This window comes from Rhinatrema bivittatum, chromosome 1, assembly GCF_901001135.1.
Source record: "Rhinatrema bivittatum chromosome 1, aRhiBiv1.1, whole genome shotgun sequence".
NCBI lineage: Eukaryota > Metazoa > Chordata > Amphibia > Gymnophiona > Rhinatrematidae > Rhinatrema > Rhinatrema bivittatum.
The window spans coordinates 341,689,172-341,709,662 of NC_042615.1; the positions used below are offsets into that span (position 1 = coordinate 341,689,172).

The 20,491-nt window shown below is 46.4% G+C and overlaps 1 long non-coding RNA gene across 1 annotated transcript in view; it reads left to right on the forward strand.

Moving 5' to 3' along the window:
- The window catches only part of LOC115090253, a 26,627-nt gene continuing 6,136 nt past the window's right edge, over positions 1–20,491 (forward strand). The window contains exon 1 of the long non-coding RNA XR_003856354.1: positions 1–1,216. This is a non-coding gene — a long non-coding RNA (uncharacterized LOC115090253). The remainder of the gene's footprint in view (positions 1,217–20,491) is intronic.

Sequence of the window (20,491 nt, forward strand, 5' to 3'; positions counted from 1 at the left end):
TAGGCGAAACAAATTAACTATATAGAAGGTAAAGTTACATTAAACAGGGAGCATAAACATGGGCTTTGGAAGAAAGGAAAGATTTCAAACTAATACAACTGGAGAGTACTGAAAATAGTCAGAAAAACAATTAAGTAGCGAGACATATAAAGGTTAACATAAGGTTGCTGAATTCGGCTGGAGATTTATCTTAGGCAGTTGTTAGCATAACATTTCCTGAGGAAGGAAATGTTAAACAGGTTGAAAATCTGTTTCAGGCATACAAATTGATGAAGTGCAACATGTCATTGAAGATACATTTTCTTCATTCCCACTTGGACTTCCTCCCAGACAACCTTGGCGCTGTGAGTGACAAACATGGTGAAAGATTTCATCAAGACATTGTCACCATGGAGAAAGTGTATCAAGGCAAGTAGAACCCCCTCCATGTTGGGTGACTATTGTTGGATTCTCATTCGCGAACTTCTGACAGTGATTACAATCTAAAATCTGTGGCAAAACATTTTTAGTTTTGTTTTCTGGTGCCAACATTGCCATTATAGTTTATGCCGCTATAGCCATGTAACAATGCTTAATGTATATCTCACTTTTCTGGCAAACAGTACATGATACAGACATAAATGCATATTTATGTTCAGCTTATTAAAATCTACTTGTTTCACTGAAGATTGTGGAGGAAACAATGTTCCCAGAAATGTGCTTACCAGTGAATCAGCTTGTTTGCCATATTTGAATTCTGCACATCAATAATAAATGACATCTAAAACGTCTAGACTAGTATTTTAAAATTTTTCTAGGACTGAAAATACATTGGTATTAAAGTTCAAGCTAAATATGAAGTGATGGATTCAAGTAGAGCAGTATGAGGTTTGATGGCAACCTTCAGTTATGATGCTGAGCCACTGCCTTATCTTCTATATTGTTTGCTACTTATAATTAGTGTGATATCTTTTATTAAAAGTTGTGAAGTGGTGATCTCCCAGCTGTTAGAAACATGCCTTATGAAGTAATCAAGCTAAAGAAACACAGTTTGAGACTCCCAGCTATCACATGAAGATTTTTAAAGGTCTCTAATGGAAAAATGTCCAGATGTAAAATACTATTGCATGCTAAATATTTTGTCTTCAGTTACAGATCTCTGAAGTGTGGCAGAAGCAATTTATGCGATTTCTTGCATTAATTTTGATGACCTGTGACATTGTTCTTTTGTTATAAAGTAAGATTTATACATAAATGTTTATGCACAGCAAAGAAATAGGATTGTTTTTCATATACAAAACAAGTTCTTAACATTGAATAGCGAGTGGTCACTTGCCATGCACCAAACAGCATCTTAAAATATAATCATTGATCCCCAAAATCATTTTTTACAATATTTTATAGTATGCATTTAAAACATAGCTTTTGTATCATGTAGGTATCTACTGCACCCACCTGTAGTGCCAGTGTTTTGCGTACATGGCTCTCTACATCAGAAAAATCGGCACAGACTGAATCCATTAATGTGGTGCAGGTGATCCTGCATTCCCCCTCTGCAGAGTCATATACCCAAAACATGGGCATCAGTGTCAGGTTGAGCAGATATCAATGTTATAAAACCTGTTTTGTTTTTTTTTTAAATGCATGCTATAAAGTGTTTAAAAAAATATATAGTTTGATCAGTGATAATTTAAGACTGTTTAGTCTATTCCCAGTGACCTGACCACTCAGTTATAAATTACTTGTGTCCATAGAGAAGGATCACTTTGTGTATGAACATATCTAGAAAATTATGTTGGTATTTGGTAACCTTCGCCTAGGCCAAGCAGGATCATAGTCCTCACAGACGGGTAATATTATCAGATAGAGCCCAGCGCCGAAACCTTTTGTCAAAGTGTCTAGACGCTTTGATTGGCACACAGAACAGGCTCAGCATGCCACTGTCCAGGCGAGGTCCCTCTTCAGTCTTTTCGAAACTTCCAGCCTCCTTCCGTACCACCGGTACTGATACCAACACCGGCATCGACATCAGATCCGTCAATATTTCAGCCTTTGCTGAACAAAATCAACGACTTGACCAGTGTATTTCCTCCACCGAGGCCGATGCCTCCGGTGCAACCATCGACTCCATCGATGACTGCGCATCCACCGGTGACTCCTTCCGTTCCGATCCCAGGCTCATCGGAGGAAGATGATAGGGACTCGGATTCTGTCCCAGGGCCATTGTGCCTTCACCGCCATCTATGCCAGTAAAAGATCCCTCTATGCCAATGCGTCCCGGTCCATCGGGTGATACCCGACATCGGTTGACATAGATGCCTTCGAGACCCATCTATTCTCCATCGATGCCTTCATTACCTCCTATGCTGCCAAAGCAGATTCCATCAAAATCTGCTTTTAAGACAAAACATCTTCTACAACCAGATGATCCTGAATCACCTTATCCTCAGTATACTCCCTGGAAGGATGTGGATACTGATACTGAGTCAGAACAATTACAGTCTGAGCCTTCTCCACCAGAAGAGAGAAGAAAGTCCCCTCCTGAAGATTTGTCATTTACAAACTTCATTAAAGAAATGGCGGACACAATTCCTTTTGAATTACTGACGGAGGAGGACACACAACACAAGGCCCTAGAAGTCCTTCAATTCGTTGATGCACCAAAGGAGGTAATGGCAATACCAATCCATGAAGTCCTGTTAGAACTCCAGCAAAGGATGTGAGAACATCCATGTTCAGTACAAGCTGTAAATAGAAGAACAGATGCCACATACCTGGTGCAACATGCGCCAGGTTTCCAAAAGCCCCAACTGACATCACGCTGTAGTCGTTGAATCAGCTCAGAAAAAAGCCAGGAAACAGAAGCCACATTCTTCTGTCCCACCAGGAAAAGAACAAAAGTTCTTAGATACCTTAGGAAGAAAGGTTTTTCAGGGATCCATGCTGGTATCTCGTATTGCGGCGTACCAGCTTTATATGACACAGTACCAAAGAAACTTCTGGAAGCAAGTTCAAGGTATTGCAGCAGATCTCCCTCAGCAGCAACAACTGGCTTTGAACACACTAATTGCAAGGGGGCTTGAATCTGGCAAACACGAGGTACGGGCAGCTTATGATGCTTTTGAAACATCTACTTGCCTATCAGCAATTAATGCAAAGAGGTGAGCTTGGCTTAAGGCCTCGGACCTCAGACAAGAAGTCCAGGAAAGACTGGCAGATCTCCCTTGTACTGGAGAGAATCTCTTCAGAGAAAAGATTCAGGCTACCATCTCTCAGTTAACAGATCACCATGAGACACTCCGCCAACTCTCCAAACTACCATCAGATCAGCTATCCTCCCTAAGAAAATCAATTAGAAGGGATACCAGGAGACCCTTCTATAGACCTGGAAGATATTACCCACCTGCTGCTTCAGTGCGTTCATACCGTCCACCACAAAGAGGACGTGCACGCCAACCAAAGCACCAAAAAACCCAACCACACCACCACCACAAACTGGTCCAGCAGCGGGTTTTTTAAGTCAATCAAGAGAACAGAGGTCTTTCCATCAACCCTATACCCCACATACCAGTAGAAGGTCGATTCCATCATTTCAAACACCAGTGGAGTCTTATTACAAAGGACAGTGGGTATTAGCCATACTAAATCGGGGATACCATCTAAAGTTCAAAACAATACCCCCGCATTCTCCACCCATTCCACTTTGGACAAACATGGTCATCACACCTCAACTCCAAGTAGAACTCTCTACTTTGCTGACTGCCAGGGCTATCGAACTAGTTCCCTGGTCTCAACAAGGAAAAGGGTTCTTCTCCCGCTATTTCCTAATTCCAAAGAAAACAGGGTGAAGGCCACCTATCTTAAACCTCCGCAATCTCAACAAATTTCTTCACAAAGAAAAATTTCGGATGGTATCTCTGGGAACCATCCTTCCATTGCTTCAACGGGGAGATTGGCTCTGTTCTCTAGATCTTCAAGACGCTTATGCACACATACCAATTTCCACACAACATCGCAAGTATTTATACTGGTAATGATTTCTTCTTACTAGGAATCGTAGAGTCCTACCATTCGGACTTGCCTCTGCTCCTCGAGTATTCACAAAATGTCTAGCAGTGGTTGCTGCACATCTAAGAAAACACAGCATTCATGTTTTTCCATACCTAAACGATTGGCTAAGCAGAAGTCCATCCAGGCAGGGAGCTCTGTCTGCCCTAAAACGCACGATAATACTATTACACTCCCTGGGATTTCTCATCAACTACCAAAAATCCCACATCGACCCGTCTCAACTCCTCACATTCATCGGAGCAGACCTAGACACCACAGTGGCGAAAGCTTTTCTTCCAAATGACAGTGCCAACAATCTAGCACATTTGGGAACTCTATAACCCAATACCAGTTCACATCTGCCCATCAACTTCAAGTGCTACTAGGACACATGGCCTCAACAGTACATGTTACCCCTATGGCGAAATTAGCCATGAGAAGAATTCAATGGACTTTGAAATCTCAATGGCTCCAAGCTTTCCAACTACTGTCGTACACAATTCAAATTACCCATCAGTTACGCCTATCACTCCACTGGTGGACAAATCAAACTGCATTGAAAGCTGGTCTCCCATTCCAACAGTCAACTCCACAAGTCATCCTGACCACAGATGCCTCCAACTTGGTATGGGGAGCTCATGTCAACAATCTTCAAACACAAGGGACGAGGACTACGCTCGAAATGAAGTGTCAGATAAACTTAGAACTTCGAGCGATGCGATATGCCCTTTATGCCTTCAAAGACTGCCTCTCAAACAAGACTCTGCTGATACAAACTGACAACACAGTAGCAATGTGGTACATAAACAAACAGGGAGGCACAGGCTCTTATCTGCTCTGCCAAGAAGCGTTGCAGATTTGGGCTTGGGCTCTACAGCACTCCATGCATCTCCGATCAACTTATCGGGCGGGCATACAAACGTCCTAGCGGACGATCGCAGTCAACATTTCCATCCCCACAAATGGTCTCTGGATCCATGTATAGCGAGCAAAATCTTTCAACGCTGGGATCGCCCAACCATAGACCTCTCTGCGTCCAAACTGAACCACAAAGTGGAAAGGTTCTGCTCCCTCCACGGTCGTCGACAAGCATTCCCCAGGGACGCCTTTGCTCGCCCCTGGAACACTGGACTTCTATATGCGTATCCTACAATCCCGCTCATAGCCAAAACTCTCATGAAGCTACAACAGGACAGAGGAACTATGATCCTCATAACCCCGTACTGGCCTCAAAGTATGGTTTCCCATACTCCTCAACCTCTCAATCAGAGAGCCAATTCGCCTGGGCTCAGCACCCACTCTCGTAACTCAATCAGGGCAAGTTGTGTCATCCCAACCTGACAACTCTTGCCCTGACAGCTTGGATGTTGAAAGCTTAATTCTGCAACCACTTAATCTTTCAACACAAGTCTCTAAAGTTCTCATAGCTTCACAAAAGCCTTCCACACGTAAATCTTACCACTTTAAGTGGTCTAGATTTACCAAGTGGTGCACACAAAGGTTTTGACCCTTTCTCTTGCCCCACTCCTTCTTTACTAGATTACTTATGCCACCTTTTGGATTCTGGTCTCCAGATATCCTCTGTAAGGGTACACCTAAGTGCCATAGCGGCATATCACAAGGGAATAGGGGATGTACCAATAACAGCGCAACCCCTTAGTAATTCAGTTTGAGAGGCTTACTTCACCTTAAGCCTCCCATTTGACCACCGGTCACTGAATGGGACCTAAATATAATACTTACGAGACTCATGCGGTCACCGTTCGAGCCTCTACATTCCTGTGATGAAAAATTTCTTACATGGAAAGTATTTTTCTTACTAGCCATTACATCGGCTAGGAGGGTCAGTGAGTTGCAACCTCTCGTCACATACTCACCCTTCTCAAGGTTCCTGCATGACAGAGTAGTCCTTCGCACTCACCCCAAATTCCTACCAAAAGTAGTAACGGATTTTCACATCAATCAGTCAATAGTCTTGCCTACTTTCTTTCCAAGACCTCACTCTCACCAGGGAGAGAGAATCTTGCACAACAGACGGCGGTCTATAGGAAATCCACCCAACTCTTGTTTCTTTTGACAAAAATAAACCAGGAGTTGCGGTAGGAAAACAGACTCTCTCCAACTGGCTAGCAGACTGTATCGAATTCTGTTATGAAAAAGCAAAAATTCCTCTCCAGGGGTGAGAAAAAGCACATTCAGTAAGGGCTATGTCTACAGCAGTAACACACTATCGTTCAGTACCCATTCTTGACATATATAAAGCTGCAAAATGGAGTTCCCTTCACACTTTTGCAGCTCATTATTGTTTGGACAAAGAAGGACGACAAGATTCAGCCTTCAACACTCTGTCTTAAAGAACTTATTTCCAGTATAACACCAACTCTTTCTACATCCATCCTTCTGTGATTTCAGGCTGCCTTATTTTTTCCAACAGTACAACAGTTGTTGTGCTTGTTGCACAAGTTGTATGCTGTTAGTATAATGTAAGAATGACTCGGCCTGTAGCTTGCTAATCACCCATATGTGAGGACTATCATCCTGCTTGTCCTGGGATAAAGCAAAATTGCTTACCTTGTAATAGGTATTATCCCAGGACAGCAGGATGTAGTCCTCACAGAACCCACCCGCCACCCCACAGAGTTGGGTCAGATACGTTTTTATTTTTTTAGCTCACGCATACTGCTACAAACGAGACTGAAGGGAGACCCCTGTGGCTGAGAATATCATGGCATGCTCAGTGTGCCAGCCAAATGTTTCTAGAAACTTTTGACAAGTTTTCTGTATCAGGGCTCCATCTGATGATGTCACCCATATGTGAGGACTACATCCTGCTGTCCTGGGATAACACCTATTACAAGGTAAGCAATTTTGCTGTCTCCATTGTCGGGTCTGGCACCTTTTGCATGTCCAGATTTAAAGTTGTTCCCACTTTATCAAGGAATTTGGGATAGGAAAGGTCCTCGGTGGGGTGGGGGGGGGGGGGAGTATGGTTCTTCTGTGGGGTAGGATGGATAACCGGTGGAATCATCAGGGGAGATAGGCTGTGAAACAGGATGCGGAAATGGTTCCGTTAAATCTTGAGGTTGTGGGTTTGGAGGTGGATTAGAATGTCTTGGTGGAGACATAGGTGGGAGGTGAGGCACGGCTGGAGGTAAACTTGGTGGTGCACTCGGTGTCTCCAGATTGGGTAATGGCGGTTGTGGTATTTGTAAATTTTGAATAGAGGCAAATAAACCTGTGAGAGCCGAAGATATCTGAGCAATTGCCTGTTGTGTTAAGTCAGGGGGAAGTGGAGGAATGTTCGGTAAACCTTCATCGCCAGGTGGTGGGAGTTGTTGAGGTTCAGATAGGTTACGTCCTCGGGATGCCAAGGACAGATCCGAATACACTCTGATGAAGATGATGAGGAGAGAGACCGTGATGCTTTCTCATGCCATCGTAGTGTCTTCTTCTTTTGGGGCCCCTATCCGGGTGAACTGGATATGTGGGAGTAGGAAACCCTTTTGGCAAAAGTGATAGATTGTCCTCACTAACATTGTGTTTGGATTTTCTTTTATATGGTTGCTCGGTATGCTTATGAGAATGTATTGATGAAGGCATAGAGGAAGGTCCAGGATGTGGTGTCGATGGTTCCACTATCTGCTCCTCTTGTGGTTGATGCTTCTTGGGATACACCTGTGGTATCAGAGTTTGTGGCGCATGGGATGATTTATGCATCGATTTTTTTATGTTCATGCGTCGTCTGCGTCGATTTGCATCGGATGCGTCGAGCTGGGAATACGATGCACCTTCTTCTGGTACTCCGGTGTCAACTGCATCGGCATCATAATGAGTCGTTTGGCGCTGGTTGCATTGGCGTCGATGAAGTTTGCTTCGCTGCTGAGTGTACCAGCGTCAAATGCGTTGGTTGATTTTGTTGAGCCAATTGCGACGCATGCTTCGATGCTTGTTGGGCCGACTGTTCTTGCGCCCCCTGTTTCAGGGGGCGCTAAATTTGGCGATTTTGCGGAGTCTGATGTTGGCCTGGTCCTACCTGACCGCTCTTTATTTGGCGGCGAGGGTCGGTCATGTTGGCGTCGTTTTTGTTTGTCTGGGCCTGTGCTCAATAGATGGCCTCACCAAGGTCACTCGTTTTCCCGGGGCGGCCTGTTTAGATATAGGCCCTGGCGACGAATGCACCTCCGAAGGGGGGAGATATGAGCCGCTGGTGCCTCGAAGCCTTTCCATTTTTTCAGCCCCCTTGACGTTGGGCTCTAGGTGACATTTCGCCGCAGTGTAAACATTGGTCCTGTTTGTGGTCTGAGCCCAGACACACATAACATAAGGAATGTCCGTCTGTCACGGACATTACTTTGCCACAGGAGCAGGGTTTGAACCCTGATGGACGAGGCATGTTTTTCCCTGATATGTTTTTTTTTAATTGTCTGAAGAGACTAGGTGCTCCGCGTGTGATCCCGTGCACGGAAAAAACAGACTGAGGAGAATTTGTCTTCCTGTGCGGGAACACACGTGCAGCCACAGAGCAAAGCTCTGCACTAAGCTTCGGTAAAGCTTCACCTCCTTGTCCTTGATAGACAGTCCCCATCAACAGCATGGCTAAATTCAGCCCTGCTATCGACGAGAAAAATTTAAGCCACGTATATTTCAGGGTTTTCTCTACCCAACTCCAGAGACTGAAGTTCCCTCAGAGTCTCCTCTAACTCCTTCAAAATACAAGGAGAGCAATTTTGCTTATGCAGAGTTTCAAGTGCATATATTTTAACTATGAGATCATCACCTTTTTTTCTATTCCCTTTGAAGGATGCGAGCATAGCTAATTATTTTACCCCTCAAAAAAGCCTTAAATGCCTCCCACTATAGTGTTGGCTCATAATCGTGCTTGAGATTAATGCACTATAAATGTGATAGCATTCTGTGCCAGTCTCTGAAACTGATTATTGCCCACCGAGGTATTTAACCTCCACGAAAAGGCCCCAGCGCTACCACCTGTAAACTGAATACATAATTGCACTGAGCGATAGTCAGATATAGTGCTAGACAAAATATCGCAACTGAGAACCTGCTCCTGGGAACAGAGAGAATAATCATTCCATATATATATATATATATATATATATAATAGACCTCAAAGAGGATGTTTTATCTAGCGATGGATCCGAACACACATTCCAGTCTCCTCTAATGTACAGTGATTTAAATCCAAAAGTAACAGCTGATAGATGAATGTCCTTTAAAAAATTCAACCTGGCCCACATTAGGTTTGTAAACATTAACAAAAGTAAAATTAAGAGTCCAATGTGCAGTCCAGGAAAACAGGACTTGTTAACTGTGAACAGGAGATTTGTCTATAAGAATACAAACTCTCTGGCTACATGAACTGTGAGAAGAGACTGACCCCACCCATCCACTCCTAAACTTTTCATGTTCTACGTTAGTGGGGTGAGTTTCCTGTAAGAGGAGTATTTGTGCTTTATTCCTTCTGGGTAACTGCAAAATACACTCTCAATTGGAGAAGATAATCCCTGTACATTCAAAGACAGACAATTGATGACACCTTATTTAAACTGACTTCACAATAAAAGCTAGGATGAACATATTTATATTCGCCAATCCATATAACGTCATACTTTTTCATGGAAGTACCTAAATTTAAACCTTTCATCCACACCTGCAAATCCACAGATTAGGATGTGAACCTTATGCGTTGTGCATCTTACTAACCTAACATAAATATGCCTTTTTCTTCCAAATTGTGATTTCAGTGCCAATAAAGAAAATATAAACTCCCATACCTCCCCCCTCTCCCTTTTCCTCACCCAGAGCCAAACCCCTCACTAAATTCCAACCACTTACCCTTCAAGTGGGAAAACCTTCTGAAGTGGGGTGGGGGCGGCTAACCCCACCTTCCTATTCCAGAAGCAACAAATTTGTTTGCAGCCCAACTTTCCCAACAATTAACCAAGTAATTGTATCCCCATACCACTGCTCCATCCACCAAACCACTGTCAACTCCACACCCATCCATGCACACTGCTCCAATAAAATTACGACAAAGAGGTGGATCCTGAATATGGATTAATGGAGCTGGTTTTAAATACTAAATGAATATTGTATATTGTTTCTTTAATTATTACTTGTAACTAGTTCTATTTCCTTTCAAGATTTTGTCTTAAAAACATTTTTTGAAAATTAATAAGTAAATTAAAAAAAAAAGAATAGAAAATTCCTGTACGTACCCGGATCAGTCCAGACAGTGGGTTGAGCCTCCTTTCCAGCAGGTGGAGACAGACTAAAACTTGAAGGATGCCCTATATCAGGACAGAGCCTATCCTCTACCCCTTCTCTTCATTAATGGTGGGGGTAGAAGGGAAATAGAATCAAAAGGTTACTAAGAGTCAAGAGTAACAGATAAGGTCCATCAGGTCTAGAGGACGTGTATAAAGAGGAGGCAGCAAAACACTGCACGGAGCGGCAGTAGCCACAGAGGCATTCACGGAGCGGGATGCCAGTGGCCAGTGGTTGGTGTTCCACCTTCACGGAGCAGAAGGATGGAGGGCTGCCATCTCCAAATTAAAAAAAAAACAAAACAAAACCCAGGGGAGGGTAAGAGTATGTAAAATTAACAGAGAGTTCAAAGGCTATATGTATTACCAATTATTAGGCTTATTCAATATTTGTTGTTAGTTAATGTGGCTTTCAATGCATATCCAGCATAGCTCTCTGCTTCAACGGCAGGGGAGAAGAAAAACAACCAATAAGGGCTGAATAACATAGTCTGGGTAAACAAATAAGTATGGGTATAGCTTGCTTATTGCGGCGGTTACTACCCCTAACTAATCAAGCTTGATATTTCACTTGGATGCAGCTTCATCACTGCTCTCTACATTAATGGTGGGGGTGAAAGGGAAATGGAACCAAAGGTTACTAAGAGCCAAGAGAAACAGATAAGTATGAGAAAAAAGAAGTGTGAAGCTTGCTGGGCAGACTGGATGGGCCGATTGGTCTTCTTCTGCCGTCATTTCTATGTTCAGTATTCGTCTGTCTCCAGCAGGTGCAGCATCTCCCCTTTGGTTCTCTACTGTAGGCTAGTCAGCCTTTTTCTTCTTTCTTTTGCTAGGCTCAAGCAAGTATTTCTTGTAAAAAAAAAAACAAAAAAAAAAAACTAGAAGGGAATTTTGCCTTTTTAGTGATTTTTTTCTGTGTGGGAGACGGTGCCGTCTCCCAGCTCTCGCCCGGCTCAGGGGGGCTTTGCCCCTTTTGCAGGAGGGGGTTCCCTGCATAGCCTGAGTCCGTGGATGCTTCCAGGTGTGGGGACCGACACTCTCTGGGCCTCGTTCCCTCCCCCCCAAATCTGGCTGCCGAGAGGGTTTTGAACCCGCTGCTGTGCTCAGTAAAAAAAAACATTAGTTTCAAACTTTAAATAAGTTGCAGGTACTCGCCTACCTCTAACTTATTGGCAGCAGTTGACCAGCTTTTTTCCTTTTTTTCTGGTCAGAGTAGGCCTAGAACCGGCAGCCAGACAAGCAGAAGGCAGCAGGTTTCCCTCCTGCTCTCTCCTGCTGTGCAGGCTGTCAATCAAGCTTTCTTTTCAGCTTTTTTTTCTTCAGCCGTGGCTTAGCTATGTCCCGGCAGGCAGCCTGCCTTTCTTGTGGGCTGCCTTCTTCGCGTTTTTCACGTCAGGGCCTCTGCAATGCTTGCCTGGCGGGTGGGGAAGGGCCCTCCTCGGCAGGACAAGCAAATTTAGCCCGGGGCTCCACTCCTCCCGGCATGGCCAGGCCTTTCCCGGGTCGGCAGAGCCCGGGAACGGCCGCCATCTTGGATTTTTCATCGGGGCCGATTTCAGTGCTCCCTGGGGCTGGAGGGCCAGATTTTTTTGATTTAACCCCCAATTTGGCCCCCGCGGGTTCCCAGGAGGGGGGTCCTGACCTTCCCTCGCCCCCCCCTCCCGGCAAATCCAGGGTGAGGACGTAATCCAGCGGATTTCGTCCTCCTCATGCACAAATCTTACTTAGCTAGCTTGCATGAGCAGGACGAAAGCCCCCCCCCCCCCAAAAATCCCTCGCTCAGCGCCGTTGACAGTTGGACCGGCTGCGGAGCCCCAAGGACCAGTTCGGATGGTCCCGGGGTGCCCCCCCCCCCCGGTGTCTCCCAGGTCCTCGGACCCCGCTGCTTCCTCTGATTCGGCGGATGCCCCCGCCCCCAGAGGGGGATGACCCCAGAGCCCTTCGTTTTTTTCGTAAGGAGGAATTAGAGCCCCTCCTTCCCTTTGTGTTGCAGGAGCTGGGTCTGGAAAGGCCCTCCGTGGATAATCTCATGGCCTCGCTCCCTAAGGATATGAACCCGGTTCTGGGGGGGCTCCGGGCTCGGCCTTTCCCTTCCACCCCATGCTCAAGCTCCTTATCCTTCGGGAATGGGAGGCTCCTGAGGGTTCGCTCCGGGTGGGGCGTGCAATGGATAAGCTCTATCCCCTCCCGGAAGAGGGCTTGGAGCTGCTGCGATATCCCTCGGTAGATTCCTATGTCTCTGCGGTGGCCAAGCACACCACGATCCCGGTGGAAGGTTCCACGGCTTTGAAGGATCCACAAGATCGTAAGTTGGAGGCTCACCTGAAGCGCATCTTCGACGTTCTGGCCCTCGGGCTCCGAGCGTCTTGCTATAGCAGCCTCATGATGCGGGCGGGCCTTTAGTGGGTTCAACAGTTACTCTGCGCCCGGGATCTTCCGCCAGGTGAGGCAGAACAAGCCGAACGTCTGGAGGTGGTAACCGCCTACGTATCGGACGCCCTCTACGATCTGGTCCGTGTGCAGGCGAAGGCGATGGTTTCGGCAGTCGCTGCCCGGAGGCTCCTTTGGCTACGTCACTGGTCGGCTGATCAGTCCTCGAAGACTCGGCTGGGCACGCTGCCCTTCAAAGGTAAGATGCTCTTTGGCGAGGATCTCTAGAAGCTTATGGACTCCTTGGCTGACAACAAGGTCCATAAGCTTCCAGAGGACCGCCCTAAGTCTTCCCGATCCTTCACGTCCTCCCGCTCTCGCTGCAGGGGCCAGCGTCGCTTCACTTCTTGGGGGCGGGGCGGTTCTGCGAGGGGGTCTGCTTGTGCTCAGTCCTGGTCGCAGTCCTTTCGTGGCCGACTGCCCTTTCGCGAGGACCAGCCCATGCGTGCCACCACCAAACGTGCCACGCAATGAAGTTCAGCTGACCCATTCCTCGGTCCCTTACCTCGGCGGCCGCCTGTTCTTCGAGGAATGGGTCAAGATCACGTCGGATCAGTGGGTCCTCGCCATTATCAAAGACAGGTACGCTTTCGAGCTAGTCAGGGAACTGCCGGATCTCTTTCTTTTTTCGCAGGCAAAGACAATGTTCAAGCCAACTTCCTCAGATGGCAGTCGCTCGATCCGGGAGAGTGGGAACTCTCTGATGCGGCCATGGCTCTGATAGTGGACAGGTGGGGTCCCCCTCACCTCGATCTCATGGCGACTCTGCGCAATGCCAAGGCCAATTGGTTCTTCAGCCGCTGGAGGGAGCACGGCGCAGAGGGCGTGGATGCTCTGCCGTGGCCAGCGGACGTCCTTCTGTACGTGTTTCCCCCATGGCCTCTGGTGGGGAAAATCCTCAGGAGAATCGAGCTCCACCGGGGTCCGGTTATTCTCGTCGCTCCCGAGTGGCCGCGAAGGCCGTGGTTCGTGGATCTCATCAATCTAGCGGTGGACGGGCCCCTGCGCCTCCGTCATTTTCCTAGTCTCCTCCAGCAGGGTCCTGTATTTTTCGACCAGGCCGATCGCTTCTGTCTAGCGCCCTGGCTTTTGAACGGCGTCGCCTGAGGCGCAAAGGTGATAGGGAGGAGGTCATCTCTACCCGACTGCGAACCCGGAAGCAGTCAACTTCTCTGGCCTATGTGCGCATCTGGAAGGTTTTTGAGTCTGCGTGTACGGAGGCGGTGTCCCGGCGCGCTCCGCCTCGATCCCTTTGGTTCTTTCTTGTCTTCAGAAGGGTCTCTCTAAGGGCCTCTCCTTCAGTTCTCTACGCGTTCAAGTCTCTGCGCTCGGCTCTCTCCTGGGTCGGGTGGACGGTCATGCCTTAGCGGCTCACCCGGATGTGATTCGTTTTCTGAGGGGCGTCGGACACCTCCGCCCTCCCTCTCGGGCCACGTGTCCGTCGTGGAGTCTCAACCTGGTCCTTCGTGCTCTCTGTGCAGCTCCCTTTGAGCCTCTTCGCCACGCTACGCTCAAGGATCTTACTCTCAAAGCTGTCTTTCTGGTCTCTATTTTCCTCTACTTGCCGCATTTCCGAGCTTCAGGCGCTATCCAGTCGGGAGCCCTTCTTGCGTTTCTCGGATTCCAGGGTTTCTCTCAGGACGGTTCCTTTCTTCTTGCCTAAGGTTGTCTCCGCTTTTCATGTCAACCAGTCGGTCGAACTCTCAGCGTTCTCTCCGGAGGAGATTGCGGGTATGGCGGGTGGCGACCTCAGTCGGCTAGATGTAAAAAGTGTCTTGCTTCGCTATCTCCAGGTCACCAATGACTTCCAGGTATTAGACCATCTCTTCGTCCTTTGGCGTGGTCCCAACCGCGGTAAACAGGTTTCTAAGACCACAATTGCGCAGTGGTTGAAGGAAGCCATTTCCTCGGCATATCTTTGTCAAGGTCGTCCGCTTCCTGAGGGTCTGAAGGCCCATTCTCTGCGTTATCAGGCTACTTCTTGGGCGGAGAGTCAATCTGTCTCTCCACAGGAGATTTGCAGGGCCGCCACTTGGACGTCTCTGCACTACCGTCTGGATGTACACGCTCCGGTGTTCGGTTCCTTTGGGCGGCAAGTGCTTCGAGTGGGACTGTTTCGATCCCACCCTGTTTAGGGAAGCTTTGGTACATCCCACTGTCTGGATTGATCCCGGTACGTACAGGAAAGGAAAATTAGTTCTTACCTGTTAATTTTCGTTCCTGTAGTACCATGGATCAGTCCAGACGCCCTTCCCTGTCTGTCTTCTGTCCTCTCGAAGCTTATTTTCTTGCAGGTCTGCAGATTTTCCTAGTTTTTCTTTGTGCAAGATTACTGAGCAATTACACCGGAAACCTTGGTCGTTTTCTTATACCAAGTCGATGCAAGAGCATATAGGTATACTATGTTTTTCTATATTATTCTATATTTGCTCCGTTGAGCTTTATAGTTACTTGCTTGATCCTATTCTTGGGTTTCTTCTTTTATGTTTTGACAAACGTTATACTGAAGGGTTAGAGGATAGGCTCTGTCCTGATATAGGGCATCCTTCAAGTTTTAGTCTGTCTCCACCTGCTGGAAAGGAGGCTCAACCCACTGTCTGGACTGATCCGTGGTACTACAGGAACGAAAATTAACAGGTAAGAACTAATTTTCCTATATGACATAAGTATAGCTTCATTGGAGCTTCTCATTGCAATCTTCACAATATACATAACGAAAATATCAGAAGCAGCCGCATAGGTCAAAGAATTTCACAGGTCAACGGAAGAATACCCTAGTGAAGTTGAAAGAAAGAAGGGAAGTAATCAGGATGGCTAAAGTGGAAGAAAGGGTTTCTAAAGAGAAACTGAGGTGACAAATTATTTTTCAGATTTATCAGAGAAAGGATGAAGACGAGTTAGAATTGAAAGACTAAAAGGTCACAAGGAGCAACGTCAGGCACTTCTCTTAGAGGAGTGAAGCTGTGGAAAGCGAGGAGGACTGTCATGGCACAGATTCTGATAACCTCCTGGACGCCGCACACCTGGATGACAATTTTAATATTACATCGGAGGACCCCCAACTCGTGCAGAATTTAGAGACTGATTCTGCAGCCTCAAAAGAGTTAAAAAACTACAAATCTGAGATAAGGTGGATGTTTGAAGACCTCAGAGAGGAGCTCACCACCATGGCCCATAGAGTTGACTAGTTTGATGCCAGCATGGACGCCCAAGCTGTATCCTCCAAGCACCTAGAGGAAACCTGTGTGGAATTCCAGGAAGAAAATGCAGCAATAAAAGAAAAACTAACTGATCTGCAGAATAGAGCACATCAGGAGAATCTCCAGTTCAGGGGGTTTCAGGAATCCTCTATAAATGAGGACTGTGTTTCTCTGGTAGGCTGCTTTTGCAAGTATTTACTGGAGGTGGACAAGCCGGGAGCAGGAGAGCCTACTTTTGACATAAAACTTGATAGGGCGCACAGAGCCCTAAGTACTCCTAATAACAACCGAATGAGAGACATAATTGTATGCTTTCATGATTTTACCATGAAAGAGAAGGTGGCAGCTGCAGCAAGGAAGCAGGCCACATGGGCCTGGGAAGACCAAGAAATAGCAGTATTTGCAGATCTCTCACATGCCACACTGCAGAGCCATCAAGAGCTCCATGAAGTTACTTCCTTTCTGCGTAAGGAGAATGTTAAATACAGATGGATGCATCCCTTTGGTGTTTCTTTCTTTTGGGACGGTGTATCTTTCAAGATTCCTTCCATATCTGAAGCAACATAAGTCCTAAAGGAGCAAGGATTCTCCAGCTCAGTACCACATTCAAAGCCCAATTAAAACTTAAATTCCAAAGATGTGCCTCCAAAGTGGCAGAGTGGGCACCCGCAACAGCCGTCTCGAGGAATTTCTGAGTTCATACCACTATCAAGGACACTTGGGGCCAGATTTTCGAATCTATGCCCAATTTTATAACATGCGCGCGCAGCCGCTCACATGTTATAAAATCCAGGGTCGGCGTGCACAAGTGTGCACTCCCTTGCGTGTGCCGAGCCCTAGGGGAGCCCTGATGGCTTTCCCCGTTCCCTCAGAGACCGTTCCGAAATCAGAGCAGCCTTGGAGGGAACTTTCCTTTCGCGCCCCCCCCCCCCCCCACCTTCCCCTCCCTTCCCCTATCTAACCCGCCCCCCAGCCCTACCTAAATCCCCCCTACCTTTATTAAGTTGTGCCTGCCTCCGGGCAGGTGTAGATTGCGCACGCCGGCCGAGTGCAGGTGCGCAATCCCCTGGCCTAGCAGGCCTTCGGAGACCTCTGGCCACTCCCCCGCCCCCATCCCACCCCTTTTTTCGAGCCCCGGGACATACGCACATTCCGGGGCGTGCACAGGAGGTGTCTAAAAGGGTTACGCACGTAACCCTTTTAAAATCCACCCCTTAATGAACTTAATTTTTTCTTAATCATGGAATATCTAGTCATCCAGCTTATTGAAATCACCTTGAGCTATTATTTCTCAGTCATGTTGCATTGTGTTTGGAGGGTTTTATACATCATTTGCTACATATATAACTCCCTTTTTTCTTGTCTTTTACTTCTGTTTATCTTAGATACTGTTAATGTTTACGGCTACCCATTATTTACTGTAGTTTATTTTTTTAAGGCCTGAGAGAGCTCTCTGCCTCAAGACCTCCTCTTCCTCCCTGGGGATGGGAGTGTTAGATCTGCACGGAGGTTACCACAGATCTCTTTTACTTGGTGGGGGGGGGGTGGTTGTGGGTTTACAGTGGGTGGGGAGACTTGCACATCCTTTTACTCCTTGGCGGTGATTTCTTCATGTATCTACAGACCTTACCTATAGTCATAGCTAGAGGTAGAACCTTTCCCCAGCTTTCATGCCACTAGATTATAGCACTATTTTTTCCTTTTAGAATAGCCCTGGGGCATTTCTCAATTGTTCTTGGTTGTATGGCTAGTCTTGGGTTTCAAATTTCACAACAGTGCCCCTTGACACTATTAATGGCTTCTTTTCAGGTGGTTTCTCTTAATGTAAAGGGGCTTAATTCCCCATTTAAGTGGCACTTATATTTTAGAGAACTGGAGAACCTGCAGGCAGACATTATATTCAGTCGGGACTCATTTGCGTGGCAGAGATGAGTGCCGCTCTAGGAGTACTCTGGTATTTAACAGTAGGTCCCAGCAAGTCTCCTACCTGCGACTCCGGTCTGGGAGTATTACAGAGGACTGAAGATTGCACCTGGAGAAAGGATTACACTCCCTGGACAAACTCTACCCATGAAAAAGTAGAAGCCTCCAATCCAGGAGGTACTGGTACCATCCCTTGCTGAGGAACCAGTTAGGGGAGTTCCAAAATCAGGCACCCCACCTCAGCAGTCTTTACCCATGCCTATATCTGGCTGAGAAGAACCAGGCTTACTGATATCAGAGGAAGATAATTCTCCCTAAGCTTCCAAACAAAGCTGACACAAGTTAGCGGGCACTCCTGGCTGAGATGCCCGAATATGACAGGTAGTGCAAAGAGAAAAATATTGATAATGCACAGGAATCAAACCTTTTCTGATGGAAAGGAAGCTGTAGGACTAGTGGTCATGATGTGAACCTCCAATGTCAGGAAATACTTTTTCACAGAAAGGATCATAGATGCCTGGAATGTTTTCCCAAAATCCATGGTGAGGGCAAGAATGGGAGCAGAATTCAATGGGGCAGAGGATAAACAAAGATCATCCATAGTGGCTGGAAGAAGGAAATGAAAAACTGAGATAATGGTTGGTAATTTTGGTGTGACATTTTTGCAGGGTGGTAACCTGCACAGAGCAGCAGTTGCAACTCTAAAACAGAACAGGAGTGACCTGTGCACCCGCTCTCCCGGCGCGCGCACAGGTCACTCCTGTGCGCGCAATTCTGTATTTAAATGAGGCCCGGCAGTAAAAACAGGCAAAAGGGAAGAGAGATCCAAGATGGCTCCTTGAGCGGTCGCACATTCAGATGCTCCCGAAATTTTCTGCTTTCCGCCCGAGCCCTCACTTCCAAGCAGACAGCATATCATCTTGCAGTATGCGACGCCCTTACCTCAAATGGGGGTCTTGAGCCCCGCTGGCGGGACTGAAACAGGAGAACCGTCGCCGCCTGGGGACATAACATTGACCCCACCAGAGCTGCGAGAACAGCAGAGGGCTACCTCTCCAAGCCCCGCCGTGCAAGCATAGTCGCCTGCGGATGACGTCTCAGCTCAGTCTCTGCTGGGTGGCTGTCTCGACGAGGCAGTGGATCAAGGGAGCTTCTCTCCTCCCTCCACGACTCCGGAGAGGCCGGCACAGAATGGAGAGCTTGCCGGGAGTATACTCCAGAGATTACCAGCGCGAGAGGGAGAAAGTGGAGTATCAGGAGGTTTGAGAAGCCCTCTTCAGGTAAAAAGACCGGCTGTAATTACTATGAGTCTCTTTGGGACTTGATGGTGGGGATGACCAGGGTAGTTAATGAATCTACCCGTGAAATGGATGAAAACTCCTTGAAAATAACTTCTTTGGAAAATCAGGTTAAGAGTAAGAATAAAGAACAAACTAAAGACTTAGCACAAGTGAAAAATGAGTTAAAACAACTATCTGAATTAAGTGTGGCGTCTATGAAAGAACAAGCAGTCTCAATGCGTAGACTTGAAACTGTGGAGAATTATTTACGGCAGTTAAATTTAAGGATCTTGAATTTCCCTAAGGTAGTCTGTGAACTACTATTGATAACATTTAAAAGGTACTTAAAGGAAATTTTGAAGAACTCAGAAGAGCAGATGCCAACGCCGAAGAAAATCTTGTTTTTGAAACAAAGGCAAAGCCAAATTCAGATATCCCCGATAGGGGATATGGGAGACTTTGAGAACTTGTCTGATTATTTAGAAAGTTCAGGTCTTGAAGTGCTGGAAAGACCTGTCTTGTTTGTTTCATTATATTCTGAGTATGATAAGGCATTAATTATGAAGCATTACTTTAAAGTCATAAATGTTACCTATCCAGGAGGGCTTATCCGTATACTTCCTGATTTATCTAGAGTAACTCAGTTATGCAGGAAAGATTTCTTAAAAATGCGCCCAGAGGCTCGTACACTGGGGGCAGAATTTCTTTTGAGATATCCAGCAAGATGTGTAATAAAATATTCTGGAAATGTTTGTGTTTTATAATCCTGAGCATTTGAGGGAATTCGTAAATGCCAAGAAGGTCACCCCGTGATAATCTCGCGCAGAATTAATGATGGTATGACAAGAGAGTCTTGCCTTTATTATGCTGTTTTCCACTTAATTACTCCTCTAGTGTTCTACCTCTCTCCCACAATATTTTCTGAGAAAATGTGAAAGTTAAATTTACTTCCTATATTGTTTATCAAGAGGAATATTTTTTCTTGTGTTATTCTTTTGCTGTATTTCTAAGCAAAGTTATCTTTGTTATTATAAAACTTAATATAAAAAAAAAACCAAAAACAGGCAAAAGGAAGCGCTAGGGACACTAGCGCGTCCATAGCGCCTCCTTTTGGACCGGAGCGGCAGCTGGCAGCGGGTTTGACAGCCAACGCTCAATTTTGCCGGTGTCGGTTCTCGAGCCCGCTGACAGCCACGGGTTCGGAAACCGGACGCCAGCAAAATTGAGCATCCGGTTTTCGACCCGATAGCCGTGGGCTGACTTCAAATTTTTTTATTATTATTTTTTTTTTTACTCTTTTTACCCTTCGGAACTTCAGACTTAATATCGCCATGATATTAAGTCG